The sequence below is a fragment of the Leptidea sinapis genome, chromosome Z (assembly GCF_905404315.1).
Source record: "Leptidea sinapis chromosome Z, ilLepSina1.1, whole genome shotgun sequence".
NCBI classification, from domain to species: Eukaryota; Metazoa; Arthropoda; class Insecta; order Lepidoptera; family Pieridae; genus Leptidea; species Leptidea sinapis.
The window spans coordinates 7,580,836-7,600,555 of NC_066312.1; the positions used below are offsets into that span (position 1 = coordinate 7,580,836).

General features: G+C 34.1%; 1 long non-coding RNA gene across 1 annotated transcript; it reads right to left on the bottom strand.

Annotated features, from left to right (window-relative positions):
* Positions 1-888: 888 nt before the first annotated feature.
* Positions 889-19,285, bottom strand: LOC126978328 (uncharacterized). The gene is made up of 4 exons (XR_007732612.1): positions 19,242-19,285; positions 5,809-5,890; positions 2,161-2,332; positions 889-992 (listed from the first exon to the last, which is right to left on the bottom strand). It is a non-coding gene; the product is annotated as an uncharacterized LOC126978328 (long non-coding RNA).
* Between the last annotated feature and the right edge of the window lie 435 nt (positions 19,286-19,720).

Here is a 19,720-nt window from a genome sequence, read left to right on the forward strand (position 1 = left end):
ATTAATACTTTAGGTACTTAATAATATTTCACTTTAGCACCTAAGTATTAATATTTAATTATAAAAAATATTTGGTGCAAAGCTTATGATTGAACAGACCTTATAAAAGTAATTTTTTATATATCCTATCTTAAAATACAGTAAACAACAAACATTACAACTAGGTAATTTTTTTCATTTTTACTATAACTAGTGTCAAACAAGAAACCATTCTAAAATGGTGGCAAAACAGGGATGTCAGATAGATGATATCACATGTCCGAGTGAGAACGAATCATTAGTGGTTGCTATTTAAGAATCGTTTCTTAATTGGCACGACTTATAACAAAAAAAAATTGAAATTTATACAATATTCCTTAATATACACTTTTAAAATTGTGTATCACAGATGAGTGTAAAAATTATAACATTCAAAAGCAAAAAAGCAAAGCTTTTTACTTGTGATGCACTACAACTCAAATGTCATACCAATACTAATTAGTTTACATGTTACAGCTACACCTGCATCTGTCAGCATTCTGTTTTTAAATACTCGGTAAATGACTCTAAGTAAGCCTTCCAAAAAAAAATTGGATCGAAAATTTAACTGTCATTCGAGCCAGGTGCTAATTGTAATAATGCAGGAGTTAATTTGACGGACTTGTGGCTTTTGTTCTTCTCGTTAGACGTAATCATAATCAATTATTATTTGCATTAAGATTGCCATGCCAGATAACATTTTTAAAAACTGTAATGGTTTCCACTGGTGAAGTAGTAAATTGAAAAAAATATTACGGCATTTGACGGTAAAATAGCGCATATTATACTCCTGTTTGTTGTTGTCCTTTCGCATCATTATCCCAGTCTTCATAAGCCGTGAACTCATTCTTACATGGCTGTTCTTTTAAAAAAAAACTGCAAATGCACTGCAGCGCGACGCCAGTCCAAGAGATCAAATTTTGGCACATCGGTGTTCCACTAAGAAAGCCTGTTGCAATTACTTTGCAGGAACGCTGAAAAGCCGTAAAGGAATATCTAAATAAAACTGCACTGCAACTGCATGTTACCTACTGCAAAATAAATGTATTCTACTACATTATTTTGACATTTGAGAAGTAGTAGATAATCACAGTAGATGTTATTTCGTAGGTTTACTAAAGTAGATCATAAGCAATGTTTGCTCTATAATTTTGGGAAGTTTGAAGTCATTAATAAACATGGATTGATGTAACAAGCTATTGCCGATAGATAAGGGATATTTTTTTAATTATGTTACATTATATTAAAATCACTTTTAAGTACTTATTTTAAAAATTAAAGTATAAAAGATAATCTGAACCATTAACCTTACAAATAAAATCGGCATAAAGTTATAACTAATCATGACGAAGTTATAACAATCAAAATGTTTACAAATGGACATGTTGCTTACGATCGGTTTATTCAGACGTTTAACATTTCCCGCGTTTATTTGCATTTCTCATTCCGAAAACTTCATAATTATCAATGTATTGACAGTGTTGTCAACGATATTGTAAACATTTTGCATATTCTTTGTTTATGCTTAGTTATAACTTTATACCAAGTTTATTTGTAAAGCGGCAAGAAATCAGAACAGTTTTCAGAACAAACTCTATCTCTATCCAAAATTAACATTTTTTGAAATAAGTACGTATTCTACTTTTGTTATTAGATATATTTAGATGAATTAATAACGTACAGCTTAGAAGCAAAGTAATCTGAAACATCAAATATCACAATATATAATAGGTTAATTGCAATTCAATAGTTTAATTTCAAGATCAAGTAGTTGGCACGTATCATATACCTATATCTTAAAAAGAGATAGTAATTAGTAATACCCATAATATCACCTGAAGAATATATTAATTACTCATATGGGATATTAGCGGCACTTTACCAGTGGGAGGCTCCTTTGCACAGGAAGCCGGGTAGATTATGGTTACCACAACGGCACCTAGTTCTGCCGTGAAGCAGTAATGTGTAAACATTACTGTGTTTCGGTTTGAAGGGCGCCGTAGCTTGTGAAATTACTGGGCAAATCAGTCTTAATCTTATGTCTCAAGGTGACGAGCGCAATTATGGTGCCGCTCAGAATTTTTGGGTTTTTCAAGAATCATGAGTTGCACTGCATTTTAATGAGTAGGGCGTAATAATTACCATCAGCTTAATGTCCTGCTCGTCTCGTCCCTTTTCGAAGTCTACTTTAATCTGTGCTCATGATCTCGTGCGGCTAATCTTTTGCTGCGGCGCAATCGAGAGGCATTATTACAAATGTTGCGCTTGCTCAGGCGTACTAAAAAAAATCTTCTAGTAGTTGCTCTTGGTCTATCTAAAATCATAATTAATTATAAGGTTAAACATTATACATATATTAACGCTAAAGCTCGCAAATGCATCGACAGCAAGGACATAATTTAAAAACTCCAAAACTATACAATTGTACACCACCAAATATCTCGGGCTATTTAAAATAATTAAAATATAATAAATACGCATTCGTTCTTTAATCTTATTAAATTTCCAAAAAAAAAGTGATCTAAAAGAAAGGACTCAAGACTTCGTCCGCGCTAATAATAATAGGTAGGGGAAAAAGTATTTTCGCATAATCCATATTATTATTATAAACGTAAATGTAAGTTGGTTGAACCGATATTGATGAAATTTTGTAAGTAGGTACATACACTAGAGCTTGGAAAAGGACGTAGCCTTCCTTTTAATGGGGCAAAAAAAGGAAGGGTTGAAATAGGGGATGGACGTTTGTATGGAAGTTCGTCATTATCGAAGATGATAATATGAAACTTTTTAATTAGATTCAATTTCAAATTCAAATTCGAAAACACTTTATTCATGTAGGTCACGGAAATGATACTTATGAATGTCAAGAAAAAATAAAAATATTGTTTCTTATTGAATTTACCGCTACTTCGTAAAGGGTTGAGCTAATGAGAAGAAGTAGCAAGAAACTCATTGCCACTCTTTTAAATTAAGATTTACGTTTTAATTGTTGTACAAATCATTTCAATTACAATATATGCAAAGTGACGCAACAAAAATACTCAAATGTCAAAAACTGAAAGGCTTACATGAGTAAGTCAAAAAAATGAAAAAAAAGTAAATTAATACTTATAAACACAAGAGTTTTTGAGTATAGTAGATGCATCAATCCACACATACCGCAAATAAATAGAGGCATTATGTGAGCATTTCATAAAATAAAATATATATAATAACTTTAACTTTAAAGGAAATAATAATAATAAAAAACATATCAAGCAGACCTCCCGGTAACAAGATCATCCAGCCACCACGAGTAGCACCCGTTCACGAGCATGACGCATGGACCAGCCATCGCCTCCCTCGACCATGTTTTAGGGAAGGGAACGACCCGCCGATACGTGATGGGAAATAAATGGATACTTTTCTAGCTTTATTAAAATTTCGACCTGTGTGGGGTTGAAATAGGGGATAAGAGTTGGTATGTAAATCCAAACAATATCTCGCTCGCATGCTAAGCCCCGAGTTCGATTTTGATTATAAGTATTTGGTTCAAAAATAGACATGACCCTGGGATATGACATAATCTACCTTGTTCTAAAAAAGGGGCATGAACGGGTTGAAGTAAGGGACGAAAGATTAAAATCACACTTTATAATTTAACAGTATATACGTTTACTCCTCTGGTAATTAGACACTTGATAAGAAGTAAATAAACATTTGTTCCAGAATTTTTTAACTTTGATCGGCATGGGGATATCTACTTCGTTTCTTGGAATAGTATTAGAAGAAAAACTTCAATGGGGCACTGATATCAGCCTTAAGGTAATCTTAAATAAACTCAGTGTTTCCTACTTTTGCTGATAGAAGAATTAAAATCTTACTGATACTAACACAGCGAGATTGATTTATTTCAGTTATTACCATAAAATTTTGTCATATGGAATTATGCTATGGGGGAAAGCAGCTGATATCGAAACAATTTTGTTTGCAAAAATTTCTAGAGAATTCCTTAGAAGAAATCACTTAAAACACAAAGGTATTCTTTCAATAGCATCCCAATGCATTTATAACAATATATCTATACTTTTTAATAGAAAGAATGAATATATTCAAATCTATCATATCGTAATATACAAGAAATAAAAATAAAATCACTATTCCAAAAAAGAGAATACAAAACTCTTTGTGTGTCTCAGTGTACAGTTTTTTTAATAAAATTTGAATTAATATTACATGTCTAACTTCTTCTAAATTCAAAAAATTATAAAAAAAACCTTATTCAAAAAGCTTTACGATTAAAGAATAGAGGACAAAGAAGTATGGAAAATAGATGCTCCTGTTCCACCCTAATAACAATTATTCATATTACGCTCGTCTCGTCCCTTATTTTCATTTAAAAAAATATTAAGTTTGCATAATGTAATATGAAATCTACTGCAATTGCATTATATAGAATCGTTTTGTGGGCTTGCTTTGTCAGCATTAATTTTATAATTTTGTAGTTATCATGCGTATGCACTGTTTGTCATGCTCACTAAACTGTCGTGTGCCGGGTCGTCTCCTTCCCTCAAGTATGTGTGACGGGAACGATGGCTGGTCTTTGCGTGAAATCGCGAACGGGTGCTGCTAGTATATATATATATAGTTATAGTTAATAAATTATTGCATTTGTTGGATGCGATTACTAATCATGACACTAATCACGACCGTTCACGAAGCATCCTTATGAATTCAAGCTCTAAAGGTTGATGCATCCAATATACGATGATTATGTTTACACAGTCTATTCTTGATTACTAATTTGCTATGTATATTACAACCATTGTAAAATAGTCTAGTATAGTATAGTTTCTTGTATATTCTTCTCACGAGCTTTACTTTTTCCAGACATAATATAATAGATTTAGAACATAATTACAAACAAAAGTCTTATTTCCTATATACCTACGTCCGAATAAGCAAAATGTCTATTTGTTTTTATGTATGTTAACATTTTGCACATTCTTCGTTTCTTCTCAGGTATAACTTTATACCAAGTTTATTTGTAAGGCCGTTAAATTTACTCTAAACGTTTTTTTACTTGCCCTTTTTTCTTTGCTAAACTAAATTAGTGGGCATTACTGATGACGGAATTCCAACAAGATGACATAATAATTAAAATCAAACTTTGTACCTACGCAAGTTCTAAACCAAGTGTAATAACGTTTGTGAATACACATCACTGTGCATTTTATTTCTTACCAAATATAGTAACTACACTTTGATTTTATTTTCTACATTTTTTTTAATCTCCTGATGGAATGACCCTGGTGGCTTAGGCACGGGGAAGGGCGCTGATTTTTGCCTGGTTCTTTCTCATGTTCAAGTTACGTCAGTTGGTGTTGGGGCTGCTCCTTCGACTACCGAAAGCAGTACCTAAGCGTCGCAAATATGTCGGTCTCAGTGAGTCATACATCTTTGTGCCGTTTAGTGTCGAGACACGTGGCCCGTGGGGCCCAGGGGCCTAGAGAATGTGCAAAGTACTATCTACGCGCCTCAATAGGGCTACAGGAAACCAAAGCGCTGGCAGCTGTTTCGGTCAACGCATGGAAAGTGGAAATGCTGCCAGTATTGTTGGTACACTTCCCCGTAACGATAGTTTTCTTTTAATGTTCCTAATCTTAGCTATCCAACGCGGAAATGCTACCAGTATTTTAGATACGCTTCCACGTGATGATAGTTTTAATCTGTTTGGTTTGAATAAATATTTACCTAATCATAGTATTGTAAATATTGTTAATTATTTTATTTTCATTTAAATGTATGTACCTTGCCTTCGTGGTGTATTCTGTTGCTGCCTGACTTCTCTGCTAGGCACAGCTGTGGCTGAGGCACTCATAACTTTTGCGTTCTGCACAGATTTAAATACGCGGTTAAAATTTTAATTCAAGGCTAGTAACAAAACTTTTATTATATCCTTTTAAATCAATTATAAAAATGATATAAAATTAGAAGCCAGCTCCCTATAGTATTATCAACCTAAACTGATGATCTCCGCAGTATAAGACACATGGTATTAACTATTTGAATGAGTACAAATTTTGCATCTACCCTAACTTGTAAGAATAAAAGTTTTGTACGACGAATTAACACACGTATGAAATTATTCTATGCCTTATTTTTTTTTACTAAAACTGGTGTTACATATGAACATACTTTGATAAATGGAATCGCTTATACCTAGGTACTGCTACTAGGTAATAATGATAGGAAATTTAACTACATACCTGTACTACACAATACATAATAATATAATGGTTCGATTATATATATTTATAACTTCGTTGCGTCTAAGACATTGTCTTTAATATTTAAATAAAATTACAGTGTATATTGATAATTTATTTTATATTATTTTCTAAGATTTTGGAATGGTGAGATAATTAGCTATTAACATTATCTGAGACTAATGTTAATTTTTTGTTGAGAAATCATTTATCTTTTAATTTTATTTTAGCACACAATAAACTTCATAATATGTTAGTTAAGGACAGCTTCTTTTATTCATCCTATACAAACTTTTAATTATTTATTTATTGACACGGCATGTAAAGATACCTCTAGGATATAATCCAATTCGACTGTACTTTTGTATGTATTGACACGAGAGTGGGTCAGGGATTGGAAATAATACTCTGCTTATAGGAACGAGTCTTTATTTGCGTTCACTTTTTCCGAACTTGCACTTCGCCGGTCTGCCGCTGTTCCTCTTGTGGGCGGCGGTACCTTCAACGCGTCACACCGCACCGAACACTAAGTCTCTTCTATCTTCTTCGTCTTGGAACACTTTCACTTTTCACTACTTCTTCTTTTCTTCTTCTTCTTCTTCTTTACACTTTCGAGTCAGAACTAGAACTGCTGTAGGCCACGCTTAGTACGGCTTATATACCCCCGGATCCGTTCTATTTTCAAAATGATTCTCCCATTCCATCTTTAAATTTAAATTGTACTAGAAAATTCTTTTAACTATTTTTATCCTGCTTACACATTTTCCATCCCTTTTTTTCTGTTCGATTTGATCCTAAACTTACTAGAAATTTCCTTTAACTTTACAAATCCCAAAAAAAACCCATACACTGGGGTATGTGTATCGAACCCGGGTCTACGGCGTCTAAGTAAACACTTTTCCGCTGAGCTACGAGCATTGCTGACGGAGCTGTTGAAATTAACAATGTGTTGAAGTTTGACAACTCTTGTCATATACTTCGAAGGGTTGCTACGCAACAGTATGTTAGCTGATATCTAAATTAGCTATTTTTTTAAATGTGACTTGACAATCAATTATTTATTTTCATTGCTACATTCTTCTGCAATAATTTCGTCAACCGACATTATATTATCTAAAGCTAGATCACGTTATATATCTAGTCTTGACATAAATACTGAAACAAGGAAACAAAATTTGTATTCCAAATAACGTTTATTACTTTTATAGTGTGTTAGTTTAAATCTTAAATATAAAACAATTTAAAATATAAAAATTGGTCTACATTAGCTGCAATACAGTCCTTTAAGGTTGTGGCCAGTTATCAATAACAGCTCGCACTCTTTCCTTGGGAAAATTCTTCACTGCCAATCGTACGGATTGTTTTAGGGACTCCAAATTATCATGGCCTTTAGAGCAAGCCGTACCTACTCTCTAAAACTGAACTTAAATCATAATCTGATTAAGATCATTACTAGAATATAATAATAATTTTCTCATCTGTTTTGTAGTTGTTTCAATTTTACCATCCTATTCTTTTTTAAATTATCAGTTAAGTAATTACCACTACGTCTCTTATAGGCTGCAAGTCCTAAGTCATCATTTAAAATACGCGACATGGTTCTAGGTGCTATCTTCATCTCCCGAGATAAAATCTTTTGCTTTCGGACAGGATTTCTTGGAATTCTTTCCCTTACTGCTTTGTCCTCCTTTTCTAACAAGTATCAGTATATGTCTATCAAGTATGATACAAATGGGTAAAAACATGCCGACGATCAGGGGGCCTACTCCTAAAATCGATATTCGATATATCGTGGCATTAGTCGCGTCGAATCCTACTCTTAGTTACACCGTATTCAATGTCGAAACCATGATTGAACGAACGAAACATTTTTCGATATTATCGGCTCTAACCCTACTCTTAGTTGAAAATGTCAGAGACAAATATTCGAATTTGACAAATAATCAAACGTTACTGTAACGATAATCTCAACGACACCTGCTGTCGTTGATATTATCGTTTCAAGTTGTAGATAATATATTTGCCATACAATATACATACTTAATAAATATTAATAAAATAATTATATATGATTTACAATTCAACAGGATTCTTTTACTTCTAAGTATATTAAGTCATTTTGTTGATCGTTTAGGCGTAGAAAGTAATGCAAATGGCCGCCTGAGAGAAAGGAAGTCGACGATAAGGGTTGATTAACTTTTTGAAGTAAAACTTCGTTAGGCGCGACTTAGGGGTCACAGAATTTCTGACGGAAGTAACGCTCAGTAAAAAAGTCAATTGAAACAATTTTTTAAGCCGTTATAATTTTATGGTTTTAAAAATAACATTTTATTATACTCAGTAATTATTTTTTTAAATCTCCAAGTGTAGGTATAATTTGCTTATTTATTACTACTTTTGTAATAAATTATATGTAAGTTATCAGAATTGTTCTGACAAATGTCTGCGACATTCGCCATTCGTTAATTTGTTTTTGGGTTTCTTCGACCATTATTAGGATAGGCATAGGGTTCAAGCCCATACAGCCATATTCGTTAATATTCATTAACAACGTCATAATAATATTATAACCTTCAATTTCTTATTATCAATTATTTTATTTAATGAGTGAATATTTTAAAATGTGCGAATGGTATTAATGAAAATAGATATCAAAATGAAAATAATAATCAGTCAAATAAAATGGCGGAATCCCAGGAACATTTTTCTCTCTCTCTCTCAAGAACCTGATAATGACCTCACCTGTAAAAAGTTCAAGTGTTTATTTTCTGATGAATAATAATATCAAAATATAATATTATGTCATTCTTTGTAAAATATATAAAATCTCACTTGATCAAATAATATTATTTATTATAAAGGCATTCTTTTATTTTAGGTAGAGAAAATGCCAACTTTGCTCAAAAGATTAAGTTATATCGTTAACGTTTCCGAGAAAAAAAATGCAAAAAATCTAACATAGCTCCTCAGTAAATCGTGAGTGCTTATTTGGTAACAAGGCTTTATTTTATGCAATATATTAATGTATCTGTTAATTATTATTCCTAAAGTTAATTATTATTAAGTTTTACTTCAATCGCGCGTAAAGATTACACGCACACACTTTTTTTTGACGTGACAACGTCTTATAATTCGATAGAGCCGGCTGCACGCACGAAAAAACATGACTCATGCGGCGTTACCTCGCTCTGAGGCGTTCCATGTAAGGCTTGAAATGCAAGCGAGAGCGCGGAACGAGCGACAAAGAAGCACAATCGGCCTTTGCGTTCGGCAGTGTTCGACATCAGAATAACACAGATTGTAAGAAATTAAATATTACACGTGTTTAAAAGTTGTAAAACAATTGCTCAACGCACATTTATACTTTTAAAAACTATTAAATTGTAAAAAAAAATTGACATAATTGTATTTATGCGTACAAATAAATCTAACTTGATCAATTTCATTGTGATTTCCAATTACCTCCTTCTCTATATACATACAAATCTATTAAACAAATGAAATTAAAATTTTCTTTTGAAAAATGCTACCATTCCATCAGTATTTTCTTAAGACGTTGCATGTCACGTTCAACTATCGCCAGTAAACCGACTTTACAGACAACCAATTTTTTTAAACATTTTATTATCTCCAAGCTTTTTAAAATATATTCAATTTTAAATGGTCATATTACATTCATTACATAATTTTTGAATATTTACATTTTGTGTAATGATAATGATGCAAATTGGTGGTGCAGAGTTTGGCATGGTCCTTAGCGCCCAAGCTATGTTCTGACTTTTGACACTTAACAGCGTCATAGCACAGATAATATTTAGTTTATCAAGGTTTGCGCATAATTCATTCACTCTAACATCGTAAAAAATCAAAATATAAGTCTATGGTTAAGATGTGGTTACGATAAACGATAAGGAATAGGACTATTTGTTAGAGAAGGGTAGGTAATAACGATACTCCGAATATATCGCATATTCGGAGTATTATCGTATCGTTCCGAATGAATCGTTGTCGATTTTGCGAGTAGACCTCCTGATATCGGTGCGAATAAGTCGGTTCAATCGCACCTGGCTGCTCAGTTCAGTTGCTCAGTGTTGTTGCTAACGGTAAAGGGGTTGTTAGTTAGCAATAAATGAGCATGATTAGCAGCTTACCTGTTGATCAACAAGATAAAGCAACTAACTTCTTGATTGTATTCTTGCTTAACTAATCGCGGCTTGTAAATTTATCGTTACTTTAAAACTGTTAAATTATATTTACGATCGGACATTTTTGACGACTTTTTAAGACGCGAAATTGGGAGTGTAATTCTATATAGGTAGTAAGTCAATGCGCATCGTATACTAATTTTGGTATATAAATTATACTTGTATAATTATAGTACTGACGAATGAAAGAGTTCTCGTTTCCTCTTACCACGGTGTACTGCAATATCAGACTAAACTGCTCTTTGAAAATTTCATCACTTTTTACAAATACCAACTAAATTAAATTAATCCGAACGGTCTTGGTACTTCAAAAACTGAAAATAATAATAGAATTGTAATTTTAATATCCTACAATACTATTTATAGGCTTTTCACATCACTTGAACTCGTTATTTAAAGCAAAATAATCAAATATTGATAAAATAAATAGTCGCCCAGTACTGAAAAATTTACTAATCTTTATTACAAATCTTTTGGTGATAAATAAAAATTAAAAAAGATGTACAGGCGCTTTAAAAAACTATTATTATCGAAGTAGGTACGAACTGTTCGTCTTATGGCGATAAAAGATTCACTGGGTTATGATAATATGTGAATTCTGAGATCGAGAATCAATCTCGATATTCTATTTTGAGGCGTTTTAAGCGTTCATAATTATCTCGAGATGTCATTCGATAAAAATAGTTAAAATCAAATACATGTATTTATAATATAAGTTTTGATTAAATTACTTTTTATCCACTATCATTCGTAAAGCTGCTTTTTTTGAGAAGAACTGTCAAGATAAAACTATGTATCTGAATAAAGAGCCGAATATTACTTTTTTGAATGTTAATGCTATAATTACTCTCCAGCATTAATTCAAATGTATAGTTTTCAGATTTTTCTCTAGGTATACTTGTAGTATAAGACAGTAAGACTTGCCAAATTTCATAGTTCTAGGTCAATGACTAGTTCTCTACATACATGGTGTTAAATAAATCCTGTACTATATCTTAAGGTGTATATTGGTATCAATTAGTGAGTAAACATTAAAAAAAGGGTAATAACGTAACCAATTATAAATGTTTGGACACCTCTGCCTGCGGCCATTTTAATATTTCGCCCCCCACACACCCATTTCATCCATGTTACCTGCGAAGGGCGCGCGGATGGCCGACGGGCGGGGTGACAAACAACGATTTAACTATTAAATACTCAATTCCTTATAATAATATCCAATCGCTCAGCGTCTCTCAACCACAAGTTCTGCTCGACGTGACCGCTTCTGATTCTAATACATTTAGTGCAACGTTTCTCGACGTTGTAACACCGTCGTGTCAGTCTGAATCGTATCGAATACTGTAACGATCCAGGCTCTGATTTCCTCCTCAGCGTCATAAATTTTTCAGAACACGTATTCTTTCACTTATCCCCAAAGGGAAAAGTCGAGCGGCGTGAGATCGGGAGACCGCGGTGGCCAAGCGACACCACCTCGCCCGATCACTCGATTGCCGAACTTTTCTTGGAGAACCTCTCGAACGGCGCCCGAAAAATGTGGTGGAGCACCGTTATGCTGCGTGGACGCTTAGTGTTTGTTTGTAATCCCTATGAGCTGCGGCGTAGTTACAATTATTGCGCCCTAGACACGTGAGCATGTTAAAATACTCTTCATTCGAGTACACGACGCACAAAAACTAACAAACTTTAACTAACTAACAATATAACATCAAAAATCACGCAATTGACGCAAGCGCAAAATTTGCACATAACTTTATTAACATAGTGTATAAACAAATCACGTCATATAAAAAAACGACTGCTATGTATATTGCCGAATTTACTCCAGTAGTTTAAAATGTTCGTTGTGAATAAGCGGCAATCTAAAACATGTATTAAGTTCAAAAGAACTAGAACTTCATTGTTCTAGAATCTAGGTCATCGGAAAATACCCATAAATATTGTATCCCGTGTGAGTGTCAAAATATACGTTATTTGCGGCATAAACGGCCGTACCTTTTTATACGTTAACTTGGAAGTTTGTTAGTTAGTAATGTTATGTGTCAGAGTGGCTAAATGTGAGTCGTTCAACTGTCCAGGGGATTTGGCAACAATATCAAGAGACTGGTTTCGTCAGTAGTTGGCCTGGGTCTGGAAGAAAACCCAGAAGCTGCATATGACCGCTTCCTTATGAACCAGGCATTGATAATTCGCATTATATGCAGTCACCGTACAGCCCGTGGCCCTAAATTACTCCGCGAGCACACAGTTGCTAGACTTAGCTTCGCTCGAAATTGTGTGACGTGGACTTAAGAGGACTGAGGTATTTTATTATTCTAGAATGAAGCCAGAATATCACTATATAATGGTGAGGACTGACATCGGTGAGTATCTCTGAATAGCGTTGACGAAAACCGAAACAAACTTGTGTCTGAAATCGAGACTATGCAAAGTATCGGAATGGGGCCGGAAAATTTAGTCCATTTAGTCCAACACTAAGAACGCAAAAGTTGTTTTGCGTTAACAGCTAAATAATATCCCTTTGTCGTATCCTTTCGATGCATTACTTGGAAGAGAAGGCCAAATTGACCTCGAAAAATTTTGGATCACTAAGGAGATAATATAATAAGTCATTTCAATAGGCGTATATAATAATATAAGGTGCAAAATCGATTGCAGAGTTTTTCATCCATATTAAAATTCAGTTTCAGGATCGAGCGACACATATATTTGGATTCTGAATTTTAAATAAGAGCTGTGTTATTGAAAGCGGCAGTCAATTGTTCTCGAAAAGATTTGGGACGAAATCATTTTCGAGAAGATTTTAACGAATTCTATTACTTTTAATAATTAAAACTAAAAGGCGATAACTGAGCAGATATTTAATTAGTCTTAATCTGCAAGCAAATGATGTACAATGTTGTGTAATTTCCGACTAGCAAAAGATATGTCAGGGAATGTAATTATACTATTTAGGACGTATTTAAAAAAAACATCGATACATAAAAATATATGTTTATTATTAAATTTTGTTAAAAATTAGTGAACGAATCGTAATTGCAGAAATATTTATATTTATGTGTCTAACTGTTATATCTCTAAGAAAAGGTGAACATAGAGTTAATATATAGTGATATACATAAAATAACTAGGTATAGGATGTACTTACTTATATATTTTTTTACCACTACACATACACTGTTTTTAAAATAATTTGCTAAGTAAAGATCTTGTAAACATTAATTTAAATTTGTGGCATTGAGTTTCTTGAAACTTTTAAGAAGCTGAACTCCTACCAACAGTAGCTGAAGTTATGAACGAAAAATATAGAAACGTCTATAAAACAAAATATCTTTGCTAAATTGCGCCACAATGTTTTTTTTTAACCAGTGTATTACCATCACGAAAAATTTATTGGCTCTTTTGTCAATGGTTGTATTTATAGTAGCAGCATGTTTGGCAAATCATTGTCAATAACATATGACACATGACGGGCTGCAAGGGTTAAGAATTGGAATTGAAAGATTTGAATAATTTAATTGTGTTTATTTCTGGTATATTTATACACAACATTTATATTATATTTTAGTTATAGTTTTTCTCTGCTATGTGCTTCGGAAAATTGTGGGTTTATTTTATTTCTGCCGCAATTAATGCAGCAATAGTTGCGGTAATATAATGTACCTACCCAATCGAGTTTTGAGGAGTTCTAGATAAACATTACTATCGATGAAATATGATTAAAGCACTCTATTGATATATGTAATATCAATAGAGTGCTTTTTAAATGAATTAAATAAGTCGTTCATATGCAAATCTTTAACATTACAATCAGGCTTCGGGTTTTATTTGTAGATACATTTCCCTGGTTGAAAGTTCAAAAAGATTCATAAATTTGCGGAAATTTCATTGATCGAGACTCCATCTAAGTGTGGCTGATTAAGTTTTACTGAAAACAATTGTATAGCTTTAGCGACACTGTTGCACAGAATTTATGTAGCCAATTCGATGTTCATAATATTATTACCAATATGTCTCTCCATCAGTTCTTGGCAAAACCAGCCCCAGTCTCTAACAGTAAAGCATTGTTTTAAATTTCATACTTTTAAAGACGATAGAAGACGGCAGAAGTGTTATATAAAAACTGCAAATTCTCGGCCTTGGTGAATTTCGCATAAATGGATTCGGTGAACTGGAACGTCAATAGGACTCAAACTACTCTACACTGGCAAGGAGGACGAAGTTCACACCCGAGAAGATGGGGTGAGTTTCTTATTTTCAGACGTGGCGAAAAGAGAAAACTTAGACTGTTAATCAATCTCAGATCGAATTATCACAGTCCGTTTTTACAGCAGAGCCGGAAAAGTAAGCATTGTGCACGGCTATGCACCCACCAATAGTGCAAGTGAGGAGATCACCTAAGATTTCTATAGCGCATTTAACACTAAAGAATATCTGTAGACAAGACCCATTTTATCGTGGAAGGCGATGTAAATACATAAGTGGGTTCAGAAAATGTTGGTTGTGAAAGTCATATGGGCAAATATGGGCTGGGAGTACGCTACGAGAACGGAGAACGTTTCTTGGAGTTCTGTCAGAACAACTTCTTCTGTCTTCACGGAGATCATCACAAATATACGTGGAAGTCACCCGATTGTGTCACTAAGAACCAAATTGACCTGGCTATGAGCTCTAATGTGAGAAAGTCATTTTCGATATTCATAATCGTAGAGATGATATTGGCAGTGACCACCATCTTATAGCTGTTGAAATGCGTCTCAAAGTATCGGCATCACAAAGGAATAACGATACGCCGAAGTCGTCATGCCGACGGTTTGATGATAGCAAGCTGAATAATCCAGACATCAGCAACAAACTTAAACTGGAGCTTCAGATCTCGATGCTAATCCCTTATCTGTCGACGTGAAGTGGAATCTCATCAAAATAGCCTACACAGAGAACAGCTCCGTTGTTATTGGACATAAAACAAACACCAAAGAGAAGTGGATGTCACTTGCAATAAGAACGGAGCTTCTCCTGCAATTTATTGCCCTGAATAACACAAGTGTTCAGGATGATCTCAGGCAGCAATACCAGCAAATCCACATGGATCCATCAGACGCAGATGCGCTGACACCCTTGCAACAGCGCATCTGGCGAGACGGAGAAATATCAGATAATTTGAGTAAAGGTATTCTGATTGACTGAGAAAGACCTCAGCCAATGCAACAACTGGAGAGACATTACTATCAATAGGTACCCTCCAAGGTGCTACGTAAAGTTATCATGGATCGGCTTTCGACAGTCATCGGCCCCTCATTCGTAGTGAGCAAGCAGATTTCCGCCCCAATTGATCGTGGACGGACCACATAAACACTACGTATCATACTGGAACAGGCATCAAGAAGGCAAAGAGAAATGTACCTTATATTCGGGTATTTTGGAAAGCCTTTGATATATTGAGGTGGTTGATGGTAAAATCTCTAATTCACTTCCTTGCCACGAAAATTTTGTGATATTGTCTCATTTTTTGTGTGTCCCAAAACGTAAAAGTCGAGCGCCATGAGTGTTTTAAACTCCCGGGCGATTGAATGAGTACTCATTACTGAATAGAACTCGCTTCAAAAACTCCGTTTCCTCGCAATCTTTAACCAAAAGCCAGCGGTTGAATGCTACCCTGGCCGCGTAATCTCCAGGCTGCAGTCTCTGCACTCTGTGATAAGAAAGGGGTGTTTCCTAAATTTAAATGTTTCTGTAATTCAATTTATTATGTATGGTATAATTTAATGATTGTAATTTTACACTTTTTACTATATATAAAAATATTTTTATCAAAGAAATCTTAGTGCAGGTGTTAATACATATTATATAAACGATTATTCTTTACTAACTCATTCAATGAATCTCCATCAATAACTGTCTTGAGTTAATAATTGTTATACAAATGTTTATTATAACGTATTAAAAAAAGTTCAATTCTATATTTTTAATGGCAAAGGACAGGTACTGAATAAAACAAAATAATGAATTTTTATTAAGGATCAAGATAATTTTTATAATATCTTTAGCGTTGCGTAGAGAAGTCGCTTCATTGTGTGTCTTCTACCGCATTTATCATGGGGAGTGTTCCGAACAGCTGTTTAACCTGATTCCTGCCGCCGAATTCCACCTTCGCACGACACACCACAAGTTAGGATATCATCTTCACCATCTGGATGTGTGGCGGTCCTCCACACTGCGGTTTTCAAGGAGCTTTCGTCCACGTACTACAAAGCTGTGGAATAAACTTCCTTGTGCGGTGTTTCCGGGATGGTACGATATGGATACCTTAAAAAAAAGCGCGTACACCTTCCTTAAAGGCCCGCAACGCTCCTGTGATTCCTCTGGTGTTGCAAGAGATTGTGGGCGGCGGTGATCACTTAACAACAGGTGACCCGTACGCTCGTTTGTCCTCCTATTCCATAAAAAAAAACTCCTCCAAAACACTCCTTAAAATATTTATGTGACGCACTTTATTGGGACCTTACAATTTATGTACCGCGAAAAATCTATGTACTCTTGAATCTTTACAAATCCGGTCTTGTAGGAACCTAAATTTAAAATAATATAAAATGAGAAAGGCACTAGTACATATTTTTTATACATATAGGAAGAGTTGAAATGAGTAAAAATGAGGACACCGAAAAACAAAAACTGACCGAAGAACACCATCCCACAAAAGGTGCAAAATAAAAAATCTTTATGTTGGTAAATTAATAAAATATTTTAGGTTTACACTAAAAAGTTGGCAAAATGTGCTACCACAGTATGCAGAATGCCATCCCTCTTATAATACATAAAACATTATTGCACTACCTACGACGACGATTTCTAGACCACTTAAAAACACATGAAGGCATTTTAATTGAAAAATCCTTGTTTTATTTGTTCTAAAAATCTGGTCCAACAGAACTGATCTGCGTGCCGGTAGTTAGTAAGGCCTCCACTACGGGATAGTTTTAGTTGTGCTATTTTAAAGCGTCAGAAATACTTCCATGCTTTATAATATGCGTTCACTGACCTATGGCCTAGCTATATGAGCATGTAGAGATACTCTTCAATCGGGTACATGACGCACAAAAATTATCACTCACACAAACACCAAAATCACGCAATTGATGTGAGCGAAAAAATTTGCACAATTGACCCAGGAATTGACGGGCGACTTAAGTATTTTTGAGCCAAATTGTGCTCTCGCCCCGTGTTTTTCTGGTAGAATAAATAAGTTAGAAGTTCTTAGCGCTATATATTTTATAATTTAGTTGAGTTTTTTATTTGAGGAGCTGGTAAACAGAACAGTATAATTACATAAAATTAGATTTTACACAGGAGCACTGAGAAACTGAAAGACATACCTACTTAAAGGGCTGGGCTAAATTACTTGGCTTCGGTGTGATTTATTATTTACACATAATATGGACTTTGTAACTTGATCAGATGCATAATGATGAACTAAAGTCTCGTGACCAGTTACAATTCGAAACAACACTCCATCTTCCCTAGAGATGTCCAAAAATGCATGAGAACACTCCAAGCGCTGTTTTTTGTAGCGGCGCGAGCATTCTCGCCACTTACCTTGCGCTGACTTTTTACATGCCGAGATGGTCGTGAAGAATTTTGAAAATGATACTACCTAATACTCCAACCATTTCTGCGAGGTGTTATTTCTTTGGTCGGGCACAATCTAATGTTAATTTTTCGACTCGAACTTCGTTATTTCCGAAGTGGTCATTTCGATCGGCATTCATGGCCGAAGTTCGTCTTCAAGTGACTCTCTGCCTTGCTTAAAGAGGGCATAATTTAAGTCATTTTGTTGATCGTTTATGCGTAGAAAGTAATGCAAATGGCCGCCTGAGAAGTAGGAAGTCGACTAGAGCTACCTTTTTTTTTTTCATTTTATTATCCGCAAGTTTTGTAATATTTTTTCAATTTTAAATGGTCATTTTATATGCATTACATAATTTTTGAATATTTAAATTTTGTGTAAATGATGCAATTTGGTCTGGCATGGTTCTAAGCGCCTAAGCTATGTTTTGACTTTTGACACTTAGCAGCGACATAGCACAGATTATACATAGTTTGCGCATAATTCATTCACTCTAACATCGTAAAAAAATCAATATATATTAGTCTATGGTTTCGATGTTGTTACGATAAACGATATGGAATACGAACATTTGTTAGAGTAGGGTAGGTGCGATATATTCGTGTTATTATCGTATCGTTCCGAATTAATCATTATCGATTTTGCGAGTAGACCTACTGAATAATTGATAACAATATAATTTTCAGACATTCTATGATAAACTTTAAATACTTCCGAAATTCCTATACAAACAGCTGACGCTCTTAGACCACAGAGTACAGACTATACTTTCTACTAATAAAAACAAATTCTAATTTTAATATAACATTGCCTACTTACTAAAAGGGCACTTACAAGAAAATTACACACACAATAATTTTGAATAACATCTTAAAAGTTATTCTTCAAATCTCACACATACTGTTCTGTTCGCCAGCTCACTGTATATAAGATTCGCGCTAACAAAGGATGTATTCAAAACGGTGCTATTTCAATGATAATTTTCCAATCAGATTTTAGTTTTATATAAACAAACGTGTTAAGTGATTGCAAAAGTGTCTCTTGCGTAGCATATTGTCCATTGTTATATACATGTAATAATTATAATAAAATAATAGATATTTGTATTTTAACGTTAAACAATTTAGCACAAATTCAAATTCTTACCTTCAAACATAAAAAATGATCTCCATCTCAAAACTATCTTAGCAAATATCAGTTTAGTACTAAAGACTAAAGAGTATACCTAACATGTAACTACTGTTTTTTTTTTATTTGGTGAAAATGGCTCGACTACTAGAACAAGCTAATACTAACCTAGAATGTTACACTACTAACGATAAAAATCAATCACAGTACGTCGCTACGTGAGGTGGATTTGCAGACTTTCTCTGTTACGGCGGCTACATTAGTGCTGGTAGCTAACCAGTTCAGCGACATTGAGAACATTTTTTCACACATCGTGAGATTATCAGCAGGTAATAAGCCAATTTATTATCAAAGAAAATACATTTAACGCTGACCTGGAGTTACGTCTTTGCAGTCGTAACCGGGCCTTACGAGGATAGATGACAATACTTATGAGCCGCCACCCTGTCAAGCAGTAAAAATCACATTTCATAAAAGAAAATTTACCTGTAATGACC